We start from the raw sequence: 19,841 nt of genomic DNA, 5'->3' as shown, positions 1-19,841 counted from the left end.
TCTAAAAACATTATAAGTCAGACAGTGGTCCAACCTCCACAGAGAAAGAGAAGAGCAACGGACATGACATCACAAAGAGCTCACCTCTGTTGCCTGGAGAGGAAAAGATGCCGCTTACAGGCGTTGTTAAGGAGGGGGGGGGACTCTAAAAACATTATAAGTCAGACAGTGGTCCAACCTCCACAGAGAAAGTGGAGAGCAACGGACATGACATCACAAAGAGCTCACCTCTGTTGCCTGGAGAGGAAGGGATGCCGCTTACAGGCCTTTTTATGAGGGGGGCGGGATCTCTAAAAACTTTATAAGTCAGACAGTGGGCCTACCTCCACAGAGAAAGTGGAGAGCAACGGACATGACATCAGAAAGAGCTCACCTCTGTTGCCTGGAGAGGAAGGGATGCCGCTTACAGGCCTTGTTATGGGGGGGGGATGTCTAAAAACATTATAAGTAAGACAGTGGGCCTACCTCCACAGAGAAAGTGGAGAGCAACGGACATGACATCACAAAGAGCTCACCTCTGTTGCCTGGAGAGGAAGGGATGCCGCTTAAAGGCGTTGTTAAGGAGGGGGGGGGACTCTAAAAACATTATGTCAGACAGTGGGCCTACCTCCACAGAGAAAGAGGAGAGCAACGGACATGACATCACAAAGAGCTCACCTCTGTTGCCTGGAGAGGAAGGGATGCCGCTTACAGTCGTTGTTAAGGAGGGGGGGGGGACTCTAAAAACATTATAAGTCAGACAGTGGGCCTACCTCCACAGAGAAAGTGGAGAGCAACGTACATGACATCACAAAGAGCTCACCTCTGTTGCCTGGAGAGGAAGGGATGACACTTACAGGCCTTGTTATGGGCGGGGGATCTCTAAAAACATTATAAGTCAGACAGTGAGCCAACCTCCACAGAGAAAGTGGAGAGCAACGGACATGACATCACAAAGAGCTCACCTCTGTTACCTAGAGAGGAAGGGATGCCGCTTACAGGCGTTGTTAAGGAGGGGGGGGACTCTAAAAACATTATAAGTCAGACAGTGGTCCAACCTCCACAGAGAAAGAGGAGAGCAACGGACATGACATCACAAAGAGCTCACCTCTGTTGCCTGGAGAGGAAGGTATGCCGCTTACAGGCGTTGTTAAGGAGGGGGGGGGACTCTAAAAACATTATAAGTCAGACAGTGGTCCAACCTCCACAGAGAAAGAGGAGAGCAACGGACATGACATCACAAAGAACTAACCTCTGTTGCCTGGAGAGGAAGGTATGCCGCTTACAGGCGTTGTTAAGGAGGGGGGGGGACTCTAAAAACATTATAAGTCAGACAGTGGTCCAACCTCCACAGAGAACGTGGAGAGCAACGGACATGACATCACAAAGAGATCACCTCTGTTGCCTGGAGAGGAAGGGATGCCGCTTACAGGCCTTTTTATGAGGGGGGCGGGATCTCTAAAAACATTATAAGTCAGACAGTGGGCCTACCTCCACAGAGAAAGTGGAGAGCAACGGACGTGACATCACAAAGAGCTCACCTCTGTTGCCTGGAGAGGAAGGGATGCCGCTTACAGGCCTTGTTATGAGGGGGGCGGGATCTCTAAAAACTTTATAAGTCAGACAGTGGGCCTACCTCCACAGAGAAAGTGGAGAGCAACGGACATGACATCAGAAAGAGCTCACCTCTGTTGCCTGGAGAGGAAGGGATGCCGCTTACAGGCCTTGTTATGGGCGGGGGGGATCTCTAAAAACATTATAAGTAAGACAGTGGGCCTACCTCCACAGAGAAAGTGGAGAGCAACGGACATGACATCACAAAGAGCTCACCTCTGTTGCCTGGAGAGGAAGGGATGCCGCTTAAAGGCGTTGTTAAGGAGGGGGGGGGACTCTAAAAACATTATGTCAGACAGTGGGCCTACCTCCACAGAGAAAGAGGTGAGCAACGGACATGACATCACAAAGAGCTCACCTCTGTTGCCTGGAGAGGAAGGGATGCCGCTTACAGTCGTTGTTAAGGAGGGGGGGGGACTCTAAAAACAGTATAAGTCAGACAGTGGGCCTACCTCCACAGAGAAAGTGGAGAGCAACGTACATGACATCACAACGAGCTCACCTCTGTTGCCTGGAGAGGAAGGGATGACACTTACAGGCCTTGTTATGGGCGGGGGATCTCTAAAAACATTATAAGTCAGACCGTGGGCCAACCTCCACAGAGAAAGTGGAGAGCAACGGACATGACATCACAAAGAGCTCAGCTCTGTTGCCTAGAGAGGAAGGGATGCCGCTTACAGGCGTTGTTATGAGGGGGGCGGGATCTCTAAAAACATTATAAGTCAGACAGTGGTCCAACCTCCACAGAGAAAGTGGAGAGCAACGGACATGACATCACAAAGAGCTCACCTCTGTTGCCTGAAGAGGAAGGGATGCCGCTTACAGGCCTTGTTATGAGGGGGGCGGGATATCTAAAAACATTATAAGTCAGACAGTGGTCCAACCTCCACAGAGAAAGAGGAGAGCAACGGACATGACATCACAAAGAGCTCACCTCTGTTGCCTGGAGAGGAAGGGATGCCGCTTACAGGCGTTGTTAAGGAGGGGGGGGACTCTAAAGATATTATAAGTCAGACAGTGGTCCAACCTCCACAGAGAAAGAGGAGAGCAACGGACATGACATCACAAAGAACTCACCTCTGTTGCCTGGAGAGGAAGGTATGCCGCTTACAGGCGTTGTTAAGGAGGGGGGGGGGGACTCTAAAAACATTATAAGTCAGACAGTGGTCCAACCTCCACAGAGAAAGTGGAGAGCAACGGACATGACATCACAAAGAGCTCACCTCTGTTGCCTGGAGAGGAAGGGATGCCGATTACAGGCCTTTTTATGAGGGGGGCGGGATCTCTAAAAACATTATAAGTCAGACAGTGGTCCAACCTCCACAGAGAAAGAGGAGAGCAACGGACATGACATCACAAAGAGCTCACCTCTGTTGCGTGGAGAGGAAGGGATGCTGCTTACAGGCGTTGTTAAGGGGGGGGGGACTCTAAAAACATTATAAGTCAGACAGTGGTCCAACCTCCACAGAGAAAGTGGAGAGCAACGGACATGACATCACAAAGAGCTCACCTCTGTTGCCTGGAGAGGAAGGGATGCCGCTTACAGGCCTTGTTAAGGAGGGGGGGAACTCTAAAAACATTATAAGTTAGACAGTGGGCCTACCTCCACAGAGAAAGTGGAGAGCAACGGACATGACATCACAAAGAGCTCACCTCTGTTGCCTGGAGAGGAAGGGATGCCGCTTACAGGCGTTGTTATGAGGGGGGCGGGATCTCTAAAAACATTATAAGACAGACAGTGGGCCTACCTCCACAGAGAAAGAGGAGAGCAACGGACGTGACATCACAAAGAGCTCACCTCTGTTGCCTGAAGAGGAAGGGATGCCGCTTACAGGCGTTGTTATGAGGGGGGCGGGATCTCTAAAAACATTATAAGTCAGACAGTGGGCCTACCTCCACAGAGAAAGAGGAGAGCAACGGACATGACATCACAAAGAGCTCACCTCTGTTGCCTGGAGAGGAAGGGATGCCGCTTACAGTCGTTGTTAAGGAGGGGGGGGGGACTCTAAAAACATTATCAGTCAGACAGTGGGCCTACCTCCACAGAGAAAGTGGAGAGCAACGTACATGACATCACAAAGAGCTCACCTCTGTTACCTGGAGAGGAAGGGATGACACTTACAGGCCTTGTTATGGGCGGGGGATCTCTAAAAACATTATAAGTCAGACAGTGGGCCAACCTCCACAGAGAAAGTGGAGAGCAACGGACATGACATCACAAAGAGCTCACCTCTGTAGCCTAGAGAGGAAGGGATGCCGCTTACAGGCGTTGTTATGAGGGGGGCGGGATCTCTAAAAACATTATAAGTCAGACAGTGGTCCAACCTCCACAGAGAAAGTGGAGAGCAACGGACATGACATCACAAAGAGCTCACCTCTGTTGCCTGGAGAGGAAGGGATGCCGCTTACAGGCCTTGTTAAGGAGGGGGGGAACTCTAAAAACATTATAAGTTAGACAGTGGGCCTACCTCCACAGAGAAAGTGGAGAGCAACGGACATGACATCACAAAGAGCTCACCTCTGTTGCCTGGAGAGGAAGGGATGCCGCTTACAGGCGTTGTTATGAGGGGGGCGGGATCTCTAAAAACATTATAAGACAGACAGTGGGCCTACCTCCACAGAGAAAGAGGAGAGCAACGGACGTGACATCACAAAGAGCTCACCTCTGTTGCCTGAAGAGGAAGGGATGCCGCTTACAGGCGTTGTTATGAGGGGGGGCGGGATCTCTAAAAACATTATAAGTCAGACAGTGGGCCTACCTCCACAGAGAAAGAGGAGAGCAACGGACATGACATCACAAAGAGCTGACCTCTGTTGCCTGGAGAGGAAGGGATGCCGCTTACAGTCGTTGTTAAGGAGGGGGGGGGGACTCTAAAAACATTATCAGTCAGACAGTGGGCCTACCTCCACAGAGAAAGTGGAGAGCAACGTACATGACATCACAAAGAGCTCACCTCTGTTACCTGGAGAGGAAGGGATGACACTTACAGGCCTTGTTATGGGCGGGGGATCTCTAAAAACATTATAAGTCAGACAGTGGGCCAACCTCCACAGAGAAAGTGGAGAGCAACGGACATGACATCACAAAGAGCTCACCTCTGTTGCCTAGAGAGGAAGGGATGCCGCTTACAGGCGTTGTTATGAGGGGGGCGGGATCTCTAAAAACATTATAAGTCAGACAGTGGTCCAACCTCCACAGAGAAAGTGGAGAGCAACGGACATGACATCACAAAGAGCTCACCTCTGTTGCCTGAAGAGGAAGGGATGCCGCTTACAGGCCTTGTTATGAGGGGGGCGGGATATCTAAAAACATTATAAGTCAGACAGTGGTCCAACCTCCACAGAGAAAGAGAAGAGCAACGGACATGACATCACAAAGAGCTCACCTCTGTTGCCTGGAGAGGAAAAGATGCCGCTTACAGGCGTTGTTAAGGAGGGGGGGGGACTCTAAAAACATTATAAGTCAGACAGTGGTCCAACCTCCACAGAGAAAGTGGAGAGCAACGGACATGACATCACAAAGAGCTCACCTCTGTTGCCTGGAGAGGAAGGGATGCCGCTTACAGGCCTTTTTATGAGGGGGGCGGGATCTCTAAAAACTTTATAAGTCAGACAGTGGGCCTACCTCCACAGAGAAAGTGGAGAGCAACGGACATGACATCAGAAAGAGCTCACCTCTGTTGCCTGGAGAGGAAGGGATGCCGCTTACAGGCCTTGTTATGGGGGGGGGGATGTCTAAAAACATTATAAGTAAGACAGTGGGCCTACCTCCACAGAGAAAGTGGAGAGCAACGGACATGACATCACAAAGAGCTCAACTCTGTTGCCTGGAGAGGAAGGGATGCCGCTTAAAGGCGTTGTTAAGGAGGGGGGGGGACTCTAAAAACATTATGTCAGACAGTGGGCCTACCTCCACAGAGAAAGAGGAGAGCAACGGACATGACATCACAAAGAGCTCACCTCTGTTGCCTGGAGAGGAAGGGATGCCGCTTACAGTCGTTGTTAAGGAGGGGGGGGGGACTCTAAAAACATTATAAGTCAGACAGTGGGCCTACCTCCACAGAGAAAGTGGAGAGCAACGTACATGACATCACAAAGAGCTCACCTCTGTTGCCTGGAGAGGAAGGGATGACACTTACAGGCCTTGTTATGGGCGGGGGATCTCTAAAAACATTATAAGTCAGACAGTGAGCCAACCTCCACAGAGAAAGTGGAGAGCAACGGACATGACATCACAAAGAGCTCACCTCTGTTGCCTAGAGAGGAAGGGATGCCGCTTACAGGCGTTGTTAAGGAGGGGGGGGACTCTAAAAACATTATAAGTCAGACAGTGGTCCAACCTCCACAGAGAAAGAGGAGAGCAACGGACATGACATCACAAAGAACTCACCTCTGTTGCCTGGAGAGGAAGGTATGCCGCTTACAGGCGTTGTTAAGGAGGGGGGGGGACTCTAAAAACATTATAAGTCAGACAGTGGTCCAACCTCCACAGAGAAAGTGGAGAGCAACGGACATGACATCACAAAGAGCTCACCTCTGTTGCCTGGAGAGGAAGGGATGCCGATTACAGGCCTTTTTATGAGGGGGGCGGGATCTCTAAAAACATTATAAGTCAGACAGTGGTCCAACCTCCACAGAGAAAGAGGAGAGCAACGGACATGACATCACAAAGAGCTCACCTCTGTTGCGTGGAGAGGAAGGGATGCTGCTTACAGGCGTTGTTAAGGGGGGGGGACTCTAAAAACATTATAAGTCAGACAGTGGTCCAACCTCCACAGAGAAAGTGGAGAGCAACGGACATGACATCACAAAGAGCTCACCTCTGTTGCCTGGAGAGGAAGGGATGCCGCTTACAGGCCTTGTTAAGGAGGGGGGGAACTCTAAAAACATTATAAGTTAGACAGTGGGCCTACCTCCACAGAGAAAGTGGAGAGCAACGGACATGACATCACAAAGAGCTCACCTCTGTTGCCTGGAGAGGAAGGGATGCCGCTTACAGGCGTTGTTATGAGGGGGGCGGGATCTCTAAAAACATTATAAGACAGACAGTGGGCCTACCTCCACAGAGAAAGAGGAGAGCAACGGACGTGACATCACAAAGAGCTCACCTCTGTTGCCTGAAGAGGAAGGGATGCCGCTTACAGGCGTTGTTATGAGGGGGGCGGGATCTCTAAAAACATTATAAGTCAGACAGTGGGCCTACCTCCACAGAGAAAGAGGAGAGCAACGGACATGACATCACAAAGAGCTCACCTCTGTTGCCTGGAGAGGAAGGGATGCCGCTTACAGTCGTTGTTAAGGAGGGGGGGGGGACTCTAAAAACATTATCAGTCAGACAGTGGGCCTACCTCCACAGAGAAAGTGGAGAGCAACGTACATGACATCACAAAGAGCTCACCTCTGTTACCTGGAGAGGAAGGGATGACACTTACAGGCCTTGTTATGGGCGGGGGATCTCTAAAAACATTATAAGTCAGACAGTGGGCCAACCTCCACAGAGAAAGTGGAGAGCAACGGACATGACATCACAAAGAGCTCACCTCTGTTGCCTAGAGAGGAAGGGATGCCGCTTACAGGCGTTGTTATGAGGGGGGCGGGATCTCTAAAAACATTATAAGTCAGACAGTGGTCCAACCTCCACAGAGAAAGTGGAGAGCAACGGACATGACATCACAAAGAGCTCACCTCTGTTGCCTGAAGAGGAAGGGATGCCGCTTACAGGCCTTGTTATGAGGGGGGCGGGATATCTAAAAAACATTATAAGTCAGACAGTGGTCCAACCTCCACAGAGAAAGAGAAGAGCAACGGACATGACATCACAAAGAGCTCACCTCTGTTGCCTGGAGAGGAAAAGATGCCGCTTACAGGCGTTGTTAAGGAGGGGGGGGGACTCTAAAAACATTATAAGTCAGACAGTGGTCCAACCTCCACAGAGAAAGTGGAGAGCAACGGACATGACATCACAAAGAGCTCACCTCTGTTGCCTGGAGAGGAAGGGATGCCGCTTACAGGCCTTTTTATGAGGGGGGCGGGATCTCTAAAAACTTTATAAGTCAGACAGTGGGCCTACCTCCACAGAGAAAGTGGAGAGCAACGGACATGACATCAGAAAGAGCTCACCTCTGTTGCCTGGAGAGGAAGGGATGCCGCTTACAGGCCTTGTTATGGGGGGGGGGGATGTCTAAAAACATTATAAGTAAGACAGTGGGCCTACCTCCACAGAGAAAGTGGAGAGCAACGGACATGACATCACAAAGAGCTCACCTCTGTTGCCTGGAGAGGAAGGGATGCCGCTTAAAGGCGTTGTTAAGGAGGGGGGGGACTCTAAAAACATTATGTCAGACAGTGGGCCTACCTCCACAGAGAAAGAGGAGAGCAACGGACATGACATCACAAAGAGCTCACCTCTGTTGCCTAGAGAGGAAGGGATGCCGCTTACAGGCGTTGTTATGAGGGGGGCGGGATCTCTAAAAACATTATAAGTCAGACAGTGGTCCAACCTCCACAGAGAAAGTGGAGAGCAACGGACATGACATCACAAAGAGCTCACCTCTGTTGCCTGAAGAGGAAGGGATGCCACTTACAGGCCTTGTTATGAGGGGGGCGGGATATCTAAAAACATTATAAGTCAGACAGTGGTCCAACCTGCACAGAGAAAGAGGAGAGCAACGGACATGACATCACAAAGAGCTCACCTCTGTTGCCTGGAGAGGAAGGGATGCCGCTTACAGGCGTTGTTAAGGAGGGGGGGGGGGACTCTAAAAACATTATATGTCAGACAGTAGTCCAACCTCCACAGAGAAAGAGGAGAGCAACGGACATGACATCACAAAGAACTCACCTCTGTTGCCTGGAGAGGAAGGTATGCCGCTTACAGGCGTTGTTAAGGAGGGGGGGGGGACTCTAAAAACATTATAAGTCAGACAGTGGTCCAACCTCCACAGAGAACGTGGAGAGCAACGGACATGACATCACAAAGAGCTCACCTCTGTTGCCTGGAGAGGAAGGGATGCCGATTACAGGCCTTTTTATGAGGGGGGCGGGATCTCTAAAAACATTATAAGTCAGACAGTGGGCCTACCTCCACAGAGAAAGTGGAGAGCAACGGACGTGACATCACAAAGAGCTCACCTCTGTTGCCTGGAGAGGAAGGGATGCCGCTTACAGTCGTTGTTAAGGAGGGGGGGGGGACTCTAAAAACATTATAAGTCAGACAGTGGGCCTACCTCCACAGAGAAAGTGGAGAGCAACGTACATGACATCACAAAGAGCTCACCTCTGTTGCCTGGAGAGGAAGGGATGACACTTACAGGCCTTGTTATGGGCGGGGGATCTCTAAAAACATTATAATTCAGACAGTGGGCCAACCTCCACAGAGAAAGTGGAGAGCAGCGGACATGACATCACAAAGAGCTCACCTCTGTTGCCTAGAGAGGAAGGGATGCCGCTTACAGGCGTTGTTATGAGGGGGGCGGTATCTCTAAAAACATTATAAGTCAGACAGTGGTCCAACCTCCACAGAGAAAGTGGAGAGCAACGGACATGACATCACAAAGAGCTCACCTCTGTTGCCTGAAGAGGAAGGGATGCCGCTTACAGGCCTTGTTATGAGGGGGGCGGGATATCTAAAAACATTATAAGTCAGACAGTGGTCCAACCTCCACAGAGAAAGAGGAGAGCAACGGACATGACATCACAAAGAGCTCACCTCTGTTGCCTGGAGAGGAAGGGATGCCGCTTACAGGCGTTGTTAAGGAGGGGGGGGGTTCTCTAAAAACATTATAAGTCAGACAGTGGTCCAACCTCCACAGAGAAAGAGGAGAGCAACGGACATGACATCACAAAGAACTCACCTCTGTTGCCTGGAGAGGAAGGTATGCCGCTTACAGGCGTTGTTAAGGAGGGGGGGGGGGACTCTAAAAACATTATAAGTCAGACAGTGGTCCAACCTCCACAGAGAACGTGGAGAGCAACGGACGTGACATCACAAAGAGCTCACCTCTGTTGCCTGGAGAGGAAGGGATGCCGCTTTCAGGCCTTGTTATGAGGGGGGCGGGATCTCTAAAAACTTTATAAGTCAGACAGTGGGCCTACCTCCACAGAGAAAGTGGAGAGCAACGGACATGACATCAGAAAGAGCTCACCTCTGTTGCCTGGAGAGGAAAGGATGCCGCTTACAGGCCTTGTTATGGGGGGGGATCTCTAAAAACATTATAAGTCAGACAGTGGGCCTACCTCCACAGAGAAAGTGGAGAGCAACGGACATGACATCCCAAAGAGCTCACCTCTGTTGCCTGGAGAGGAAGGGATGCCGATTACAGGCCTTGTTATAAGGGGGGCGGGATCTCTAAAAACATTATAAGTCAGACAGTGGGCCTACCTCCACAGAGAAAGTGGAGAGCAACGGACATGACATCACAAAGAGCTCACCTCTGTTGCCTGGAGAGGAAGGGATGCCGCTTGCAGGGGTTGTTAAGGAGGGGGGGACTCTAAAAACATTATAAGTCAGACAGTGGTCTTACCTGCACAGAGAAAGTGGAGAGCAACGGACATGACATCACAAAGAGCTCACCTCTGTTGCCTGGAGAGGAAGGGATGCCGCTTACAGGCGTTGTTATGGGGGGGTGGGATCACTAAAAACATTATAAGTCAGACAGTGGGCCTACCTCCACAGAGAAAGTGGAGAGCAACGGACATGACATCACAAAGAGCTCACCTCTGTTGCCTGGAGAGGAAGGGATGCCGCTTACAGGCGTTGTTAAGGAGGGGGGGGACTCTAAAAACATTATAAGTCAGACAGTGGGCTTACCTGCACAGAGAAAGTGGAGAGCAACGGACATGACATCACAAAGAGCTCACCTCTGTTGCCTGGAGAGGAAGGGATGCCGCTTACAGGCCTTGTTATGGGGGGGCGGGATCTCTAAAAACATTATAAGTCAGACAGTGGGCCTACCTCCACAGAGAAAGTGGAGAGCAACGGACATGACATCACAAAGAGCTCACTTCTGTTGCCTGGAGAGGAAGGGATGCCGCTTACAGGCGTTGTTAAGGAGGGGGGGGACTCTAAAAACATTATAAGTCACACAGTGGGCTTACCTGCACAGAGAAAGTGGAGAGCAACGGACATGACATCACAAAGAGCTCACCTCTGTTGCCTGGAGAGGAAGGGATGCCGCTTACAGGCGTTGTTATGGGGGGGCGGGATCTCTAAAAACATTATAAGTCAGACAGTGGGCCTACCTCCACAGAGAAAGTGGAGAGCAACGGACATGACATCACAAAGAGCTCACCTCTGTTGCCTGGAGAGGAAGGGATGCCGCTTACAGGCGTTGTTAAGGAGGGGGGGGACTCTAAAAACATTATAAGTCAGACAGTGGGCTTACCTGCACAGAGAAAGTGGAGAGCAACGGACATGACATCACAAAGAGCTCACCTTTGTTGCCTGGAGAGGAAGGGATGCCGCTTACAGGCGTTGTTATGGGGGGGCGGGATCTCTAAAAACATTATAAGTCAGACAGTGGGCTTACCTGCACAGAGAAAGTGGAGAGCAACGGACATGACATCACAAAGAGCTCACCTCTGTTGCCTGGAGAGGAAGGGATGCCGCTTACAGGCCTTGTTATGGGGGGGCGGGATCTCTAAAAACATTATAAGTCAGACAGTGGGCCTACCTCCACAGAGAAAGTGGAGAGCAACGGACATGACATCACAAAGAGCTCACCTCTGTTGCCTGGAGAGGAAGGGATGCCGCTTACAGGCGTTGTTAAGGAGGGGGGAGACTCTAAAAACATTATAAGTCAGACAGTGGGCTTACCTGCACAGAGAAAGTGGAGAGCAACGGACATGACATCACAAAGAGCTCACCTTTGTTGCCTGGAGAGGAAGGGATTCCGCTTACAGGCGTTGTTATGGGGGGGCGGGATCTCTAAAAACATTATAAGTCAGACAGTGGGCTTACCTGCACAGAGAAAGTCGAGAGCAACGGACATGACATCACAAAGAGCTCACCTCTGTTGCCTGGAGAGGAAGGGATGCCGCTTACAGGCCTTGTTATGGGGGGGAGGGATCTCTAAAAACATTATAAGTCAGACAGTGGGCCTACCTCCACAGAGAAAGTGGAGAGCAACGGACATGACATCACAAAGAGCTCACCTCTGTTGCCTGAAGAGGAAGGGATGCCGCTTACAAGCGTTGTTAAGGAGGGGGGGGGACTCTAAAAACATCATAAGTCAGACAGTGGGCTTACCTGCACAGAGAAAGTGGAGAGCAACGGACATGACATCACAAAGAGCTCACCTCTGTTGCCTGGAGAGGAAGGGATGCCGCTTACAGGCGTTGTTAGGGAGGGGGGGGGGACTCTAAAAACATTATAAGTCAGACAGTGGTCCAACCTCCACAGAGAAAGTGGAGAGCAACGGACATGACATCACAAAGAGCTCACCTCTGTTGCTTGGAGAGGAAGGGATGCCGCATACAGGCCTTGTTATGAGGGGGGCGGGATCTCTAAAAACTTTATAAGTCAGACTGTGGGCCTACCTCCACAGAGAAAGTGGAGAGCAACGGACATGACATCACAAAGAGCTCACCTATGTTGCCTGGAGAGGAAGGGATGACGCTTACAGGCCTTGTTATGGGGGGGGGGACTCTAAAAACATTATAATTCAGACAGTGGGCCTACCTCCACAGAGAAAGTGGAGAGCAACGGACATGACATCCCAAAGAGCTCACCTCTGTTGCCTGGAGAGGAAGGGATGCCGATTACAGGCCTTGTTATAAGGGGGGCGGGATCTCTAAAAACATTATAAGTCAGACAGTGGGCCTACCTCCACAGAGAAAGTGGAGAGCAACGGACATGACATCACAAAGAGCTCACCTCTGTTGCCTGGAGAGGAAGGGATGCCGCTTACAGGGGTTGTTAAGGAGGGGGGGACTCTAAAAACATTATAAGTCAGACAGTGGTCTTACCTGCACAGAGAAAGTGGAGAGCAACGGACATGACATCACAAAGAGCTCACCTCTGTTGCCTGGAGAGGAAGGGATGCCGCTTACAGGCGTTGTTATGGGGGGGTGGGATCACTAAAAACATTATAAGTCAGACAGTGGGCCTACCTCCACAGAGAAAGTGGAGAGCAACGGACATGACATCACAAAGAGCTCACCTCTGTTGCCTGGAGAGGAAGGGATGCCGCTTACAGGCGTTGTTAAGGAGGGGGGGGACTCTAAAAACATTATAAGTCAGACAGTGGGCTTACCTGCACAGAGAAAGTGGAGAGCAACGGACATGACATCACAAAGAGCTCACCTCTGTTGCCTGGAGAGGAAGGGATGCCGCTTACAGGCCTTGTTATGGGGGGGCGGGATCTCTAAAAACATTATAAGTCAGACAGTGGGCCTACCTCCACAGAGAAAGTGGAGAGCAACGGACATGACATCACAAAGAGCTCACTTCTGTTGCCTGGAGAGGAAGGGATGCCGCTTACAGGCGTTGTTAAGGAGGGGGGGGACTCTAAAAACATTATAAGTCACACAGTGGGCTTACCTGCACAGAGAAAGTGGAGAGCAACGGACATGACATCACAAAGAGCTCACCTCTGTTGCCTGGAGAGGAAGGGATGCCGCTTACAGGCGTTGTTATGGGGGGGCGGGATCTCTAAAAACATTATAAGTCAGACAGTGGGCCTACCTCCACAGAGAAAGTGGAGAGCAACGGACATGACATCACAAAGAGCTCACCTCTGTTGCCTGGAGCGGAAGGGATGCCGCTTACAGGCGTTGTTAAGGAGGGGGGGAACTCTAAAAACATTATAAGTCAGACAGTGGGCTTACCTGCACAGAGAAAGTGGAGAGCAACGGACATGACATCACAAAGAGCTCACCTTTGTTGCCTGGAGAGGAAGGGATGCCGCTTACAGGCGTTGTTATGGGGGGGCGGGATCTCTAAAAACATTATAAGTCAGACAGTGGGCTTACCTGCACAGAGAAAGTGGAGAGCAACGGACATGACATCACAAAGAGCTCACCTCTGTTGCCTGGAGAGGAAGGGATGCCGCTTACAGGCCTTGTTATGGGGGGGCGGGATCTCTAAAAACATTATAAGTCAGACAGTGGGCCTACCTCCACAGAGAAAGTGGAGAGCAACGGACATGACATCACAAAGAGCTCACCTCTGTTGCCTGGAGAGGAAGGGATGCCGCTTACAGGCGTTGTTAAGGAGGTGGGGGACTCTAAAAACATTATAAGTCAGACAGTGGGCTTACCTGCACAGAGAAAGTGGAGAGCAACGGACATGACATCACAAAGAGCTCACCTTTGTTGCCTGGAGAGGAAGGGATTCCGCTTACAGGCGTTGTTATGGGGGGGCGGGATCTCTAAAAACATTATAAGTCAGACAGTGGGCTTACCTGCACAGAGAAAGTCGAGAGCAACGGACATGACATCACAAAGAGCTCACCTCTGTTGCCTGGAGAGGAAGGGATGCCGCTTACAGGCCTTGTTATGGGGGGGAGGGATCTCTAAAAACATTATAAGTCAGACAGTGGGCCTACCTCCACAGAGAAAGTGGAGAGCAACGGACATGACATCACAAAGAGCTCACCTCTGTTGCCTGGAGAGGAAGGGATGCCGCTTACAGGCGTTGTTAAGGAGGGGGGGGGACTCTAAAAACATCATAAGTCAGACAGTGGGCTTACCTGCACAGAGAAAGTGGAGAGCAACGGACATGACATCACAAAGAGCTCACCTCTGTTGCCTGGAGAGGAAGGGATGCCGCTTACAGGCGTTGTTAAGGAGGGGGGGGGGGACTCTAAAAACATTATAAGTCAGACAGTGGGCTTACCTGCACAGAGAAAGTGGAGAGCAACGGACATGACATCACAAAGAGCTCACCTCTGTTGCCTGAAGAGGAAGGGATGCCGCTTACAGGCCTTGTTATGAGGGGGGCGGGATCTCTAAAAACATTATAAGTCAGACAGTGGTCCAACCTCCACAGAGAAAGTGGAGAGCAACGGACATGACATCACAAAGAGCTCACCTCTGTTGCTTGGAGAGGAAGGGATGCCGCTTACAGGCCTTGTTATGAGGGGGGCGGGATCTCTAAAAACTTTATAAGTCAGACTGTGGGCCTACCTCCACAGAGAAAGTGGAGAGCAACGGACATGACATCACAAAGAGCTCACCTATGTTGCCTGGAGAGGAAGGGATGACGCTTACAGGCCTTGTTATGGGGGGGGGACTCTAAAAACATTATAATTCAGACAGTGGGCCTACCTCCACAGAGAAAGTGGAGAGCAACGTACATGACATCACAAAGAGCTCACCTATGTTGCCTGGAGAGGAAGGGATGACGCTTACAGGCCTTGTTAAGGAGGGGGGGGGACTCTAAAAACATTATAATTCAGACAGTGGGCCTACCTCCACAGAGAAAGTGGAGAGCAACGGACATGACATCACAAAGAGCTCACCTCTGTTGCCTGGAGAGGAAGGGATGCCGCTTACAGGCGTTGTTAAGGAGGGGGGGGGACTCTAAAAACATTATAAGTCAGACAGTGGGCTTACCTGCACAGAGAAAGTGGAGAGCAACGGACATGACATCACAAAGAGCTCACCTCTGTTGCCTGGAGAGGAAGGGATGCCGCTTACAGGCGTTGTTATGGGGGGGCGGGATCTCTAAAAACATTATAAGTCAGACTGTGGGCCTACCTCCACAGAGAAAGTGGAGAGCAACGGACATGACATCACAAAGAGCTCACCTATGTTGCCTGGAGAGGAAGGGATGCCGCTTACAGGGCTTGTTATGGGGGGGCGGGATCTCTAAAAACATTATAAGTCAGACAGTGGGCCTACCTCCACAGAGAAAGTGGAGAGCAACGGACATGACATCACAAAGAGCTCACCTTTGTTGCCTGGAGAGGAAGGGATGCCGCTTACAGGCGTTGTTATGGGGGGGCGGGATCTCTAAAAACATTATAAGTCAGACAGTGGGCTTACCTGCACAGAGAAAGTGGAGAGCAACGGACATGACATCACAAAGAGCTCACCTCTGTTGCCTGGAGAGGAAGGGATGCCGCTTACAGGCCTTGTTATGGGGGGGCGGGATCTCTAAAAACATTATAAGTCAGACAGTGGGCCTACCTCCACAGAGAAAGTGGAGAGCAACGGACATGACATCACAAAGAGCTCACCTCTGTTGCCTGGAGAGGAAGGGATGCCGCTTACAGGCGTTGTTAAGGAGGGGGGGGGACTCTAAAAACATTATAAGTCAGACAGTGGGCTTACCTGCACAGAGAAAGTGGAGAGCAACGGACATGACATCACAAAGAGCTCACCTTTGTTGCCTGGAGAGGAAGGGATTCCGCTTACAGGCGTTGTTATGGGGGGGCGGGATCTCTAAAAACATTATAAGTCAGACAGTGGGCTTACCTGCACAGAGAAAGTGGAGAGCAACGGACATGACATCACAAAGAGCTCACCTCTGTTGCCTGGAGAGGAAGGGATACCGCTTACAGGCCTTGTTATGGGGGGGCGGGATCTCTAAAAACATTATAAGTCAGACAGTGGGCCTACCTCCACAGAGAAAGTGGAGAGCAACGGACATGACATCACAAAGTGCTCACCTCTGTTGCCTGGAGAGGAAGGGATGCCGCTTACAGGCGTTGTTAAGGAGGGGGGGGGACTCTAAAAACATCATAAGTCAGACAGTGGGCTTACCTGCACAGAGAAAGTGGAGAGCAACGGACATGACATCACAAAGAGCTCACCTCTGTTGCCTGGAGAGGAAGGGATGCCGCTTACAGGCGTTGTTAAGGAGGGGGGGGGGGACTCTAAAAACATTATAAGTCAGACAGTGGGCTTACCTGCACAGAGAAAGTGGAGAGCAACGGACATGACATCACAAAGAGCTCACCTCTGTTGCCTGAAGAGGAAGGGATGCCGCTTACAGGCCTTGTTATGAGGGGGGCGGGATCTCTAAAAACATTATAAGTCAGACAGTGGTCCAACCTCCACAGAGAAAGTGGAGAGCAACGGACATGACATCACAAAGAGCTCACCTTTGTTGCCTGGAGAGGAAGGGATGCCGCTTACAGGCCTTGTTAAGGAGGGGGGGGACTCTAAAAACATTATAAGTCAGACAGTGGGCCTACCTCCACAGAGAAAGTGGAGAGCAACGGACATGACATCACAAAGAGCTCACCTCTGTTGCTTGGAGAGGAAGGGATGCTGCTTACAGGCCTTGTTATGAGGGGGGCGGGATCTCTAAAAACTTTATAAGTCAGACTGTGGGCCTACCTCCACAGAGAAAGTGGAGAGCAACGGACATGACATCACAAAGAGCTCACCTATGTTGCCTGGAGAGGAAGGGATGACGCTTACAGGCCTTGTTCTGGGGGGGGGACTCTAAAAACATTATAATTCAGACAGTGGGCCTTCCTCCACAGAGAAAGTGGAGAGCAACGGACATGACATCACAAAGAGCTCACCTATGTTGCCTGGAGAGGAAGGGATGACGCTTACAGGCCTTGTTAAGGAGGGGGGGGGACTCTAAAAACATTATAATTCAGACAGTGGGCCTACCTCCACAGAGAAAGTGGAGAACAACGGACATGACATCACAAAGAGCTCACCTCTGTTGCCTGGAGAGGAAGGGATGCCGCTTACAGGCGTTGTTAAGGAGGGGGGGGACTCTAAAAACATTATAACTCAGACAGTGGGCTTACCTGCACAGAGAAAGTGGAGAGCAACGGACATGACATCACAAAGAGCTCACCTCTGTTGCCTGGAGAGGAAGGGATGCCGCTTACAGGCCTTGTTATGGGGGGGCGGGATCTCTAAAAACATTATAAGTCACACAGTGGGCCTACCTCCACAGAGAAAGTGGAGAGCAACGGACATGACATCACAAAGAGCTCACCTCTGTTGCCTGGAGAGGAAGGGATGCCGCTTACAGGCGTTGTTAAGGAGGGGGGGGGGACTCTAAAAACATTAGAAGTCAGACAGTGGGCTTACCTGCACAGAGAAAGTGGAGAGCAACGGACATGACATCACAAAGAGCTCACCTCTGTTGCCTGAAGAGGAAGGGATGCCGCTTACAGGCCTTGTTATGAGGGGGGCGGGATCTCTAAAAACATTATAAGTCAGACAGTGGTCCAACCTCCACAGAGAAAGTGGAGAGCAACGGACATGACATCACAAAGAGCTCACCTTTGTTGCCTGGAGAGGAAGGGATGCCGCTTACAGGCCTTGTTAAGGAGGGGGGGGACTCTAAAAACATTATAAGTCAGACAGTGGGCCTACCTCCACAGAGAAAGTGGAGAGCAACGGACATGACATCACAAAGAGCTCACCTCTGTTGCCTGGAGAGGAAGGGATGCCGCTTACAGGCCTTGTTAAGGAGGGGGGGGGACTCTAAAAACATTATAAGTCAGACAGTGGGCCTACCTCCACAGAGAAAGTGGAGAGCAACGGACATGACATCACAAAGAGCTCACCTATGTTGCCTGGAGAGGAGGGGATGCCGCTTACAGGGGTTGTTAAGGAGGGGGGGACTCTAAAAACATTATAAGTCAGACAGTGGGCCTACCTACACAGAGAAAGTGGAGAGCAACAGACATGACATCACAAAGAGCTCACCTCTGTTGCCTGGAGAGGAAGGGATGCCGCTTACAGGCGTTGTTAAGGAGGGGGGGGACTCTAAAAACATTATAAGTCAGACAGTGGGCTTACCTGCACAGAGAAAGTGGAGAGCAACGGACATGACATCACAAAGAGCTCACCTCTGTTGCCTGGAGAGGAAGGGATGCCGCTTACAGGCCTTGTTATGGGGGGGTGGGATCTCTAAAAACATTATAAGTCAGACAGTGGGCCTACCTCCACAGAGAAAGTGGAGAGCAACGGACATGACATCACAAAGAGCTCACCTCTGTTGCCTGGAGAGGAAGGGATGCCGCTTACAGGCGTTGTTAAGGAGGGGGGGCCTCTAAAAACATTATAAGTCAGACAGTGGGCTTACCTGCACAGAGAAAGTGGAGAGCAACGGACATGACATCACAAAGAGCTCACCTTTGTTGCCTGGAGAGGAAGGGATGCCGCTTACAGGCGTTGTTATGGGGGGGCGGGATCTCTAAAAACATTATAAGTCAGACAGTGGGCTTACCTGCACAGAGAAAGTGGAGAGCAACGGACATGACATCACAAAGAGCTCACCTCTGTTGCCTGGAGAGGAAGGGATGCCGCTTACAGGCCTTGTTATGGGGGGGCGGGATCTCTAAAAACATTATAAGTCAGACAGTGGGCCTACCTCCACAGAGAAAGTGGAGAGCAACGGACATGACATCACAAAGAGCTCACCTCTGTTGCCTGGAGAGGAAGGGATGCCGCTTACAGGCGTTGTTAAGGAGGGGGGGGACTCTAAAAACATTATAAGTCAGACAGTGGGCTTACCTGCACAGAGAAAGTGGAGAGCAACGGACATGACATCACAAAGAGCTCACCTCTGTTGCCTGGAGAGGAAGGGATGCCGCTTACAGGCCTTGTTATGGGGGGGCGGGATCTCTAAAAACATTATAAGTCAGACAGTGGGCCTACCTCCACAGAGAAAGTGGAGAGCAACGGACATGACATCACAAAGAGCTCACCTCTGTTGCCTGGAGAGGAAGGGATGCCGCTTACAGGCGTTGTTAAGGAGGGGGGGGACTCTAAAAACATTATAAGTCAGACAGTGGGCTTACCTGCACAGAGAAAGTGGAGAGCAACGGACATGACATCACAAAGAGCTCACCTCTGTTGCCTGGAGAGGAAGGGATGCCGCTTACAGGCGTTGTTATGGGGGGGCGGGATCTCTAAAACATTATAAGTCAGACAGTGGGCTTACCTGCACAGAGAAAGTGGAGAGCAACGGACATGACATCACAAAGAGCTCACCTCTGTTGCCTGGAGAGGAAGGGATGCCGCTTACAGGCCTTGTTATGGGGGGGCGGGATCTCTAAAAACATTATAAGTCAGACAGTGGGCCTACCTCCACAGAGAAAGTGGAGAGCAACGGACATGACATCACAAAGAGCTCACCTCTGTTGCCTGGAGAGGAAGGGATGCCGCTTACAGGCGTTGTTAAGGAGGGGGGGGACTCTAAAAACATTATAAGTCAGACAGTGGGCTTACCTGCACAGAGAAAGTGGAGAGCAACGGACATGACATCACAAAGAGCTCACCTTTGTTGCCTGGAGAGGAAGGGATGCCGCTTACAGGCGTTGTTA

Source organism: Paroedura picta, chromosome 17 (genome assembly GCF_049243985.1).
Source record: "Paroedura picta isolate Pp20150507F chromosome 17, Ppicta_v3.0, whole genome shotgun sequence".
Classification (NCBI taxonomy): Eukaryota; Metazoa; Chordata; class Lepidosauria; order Squamata; family Gekkonidae; genus Paroedura; species Paroedura picta.
Note: the sequence above shows the minus strand (reverse complement) of the source record.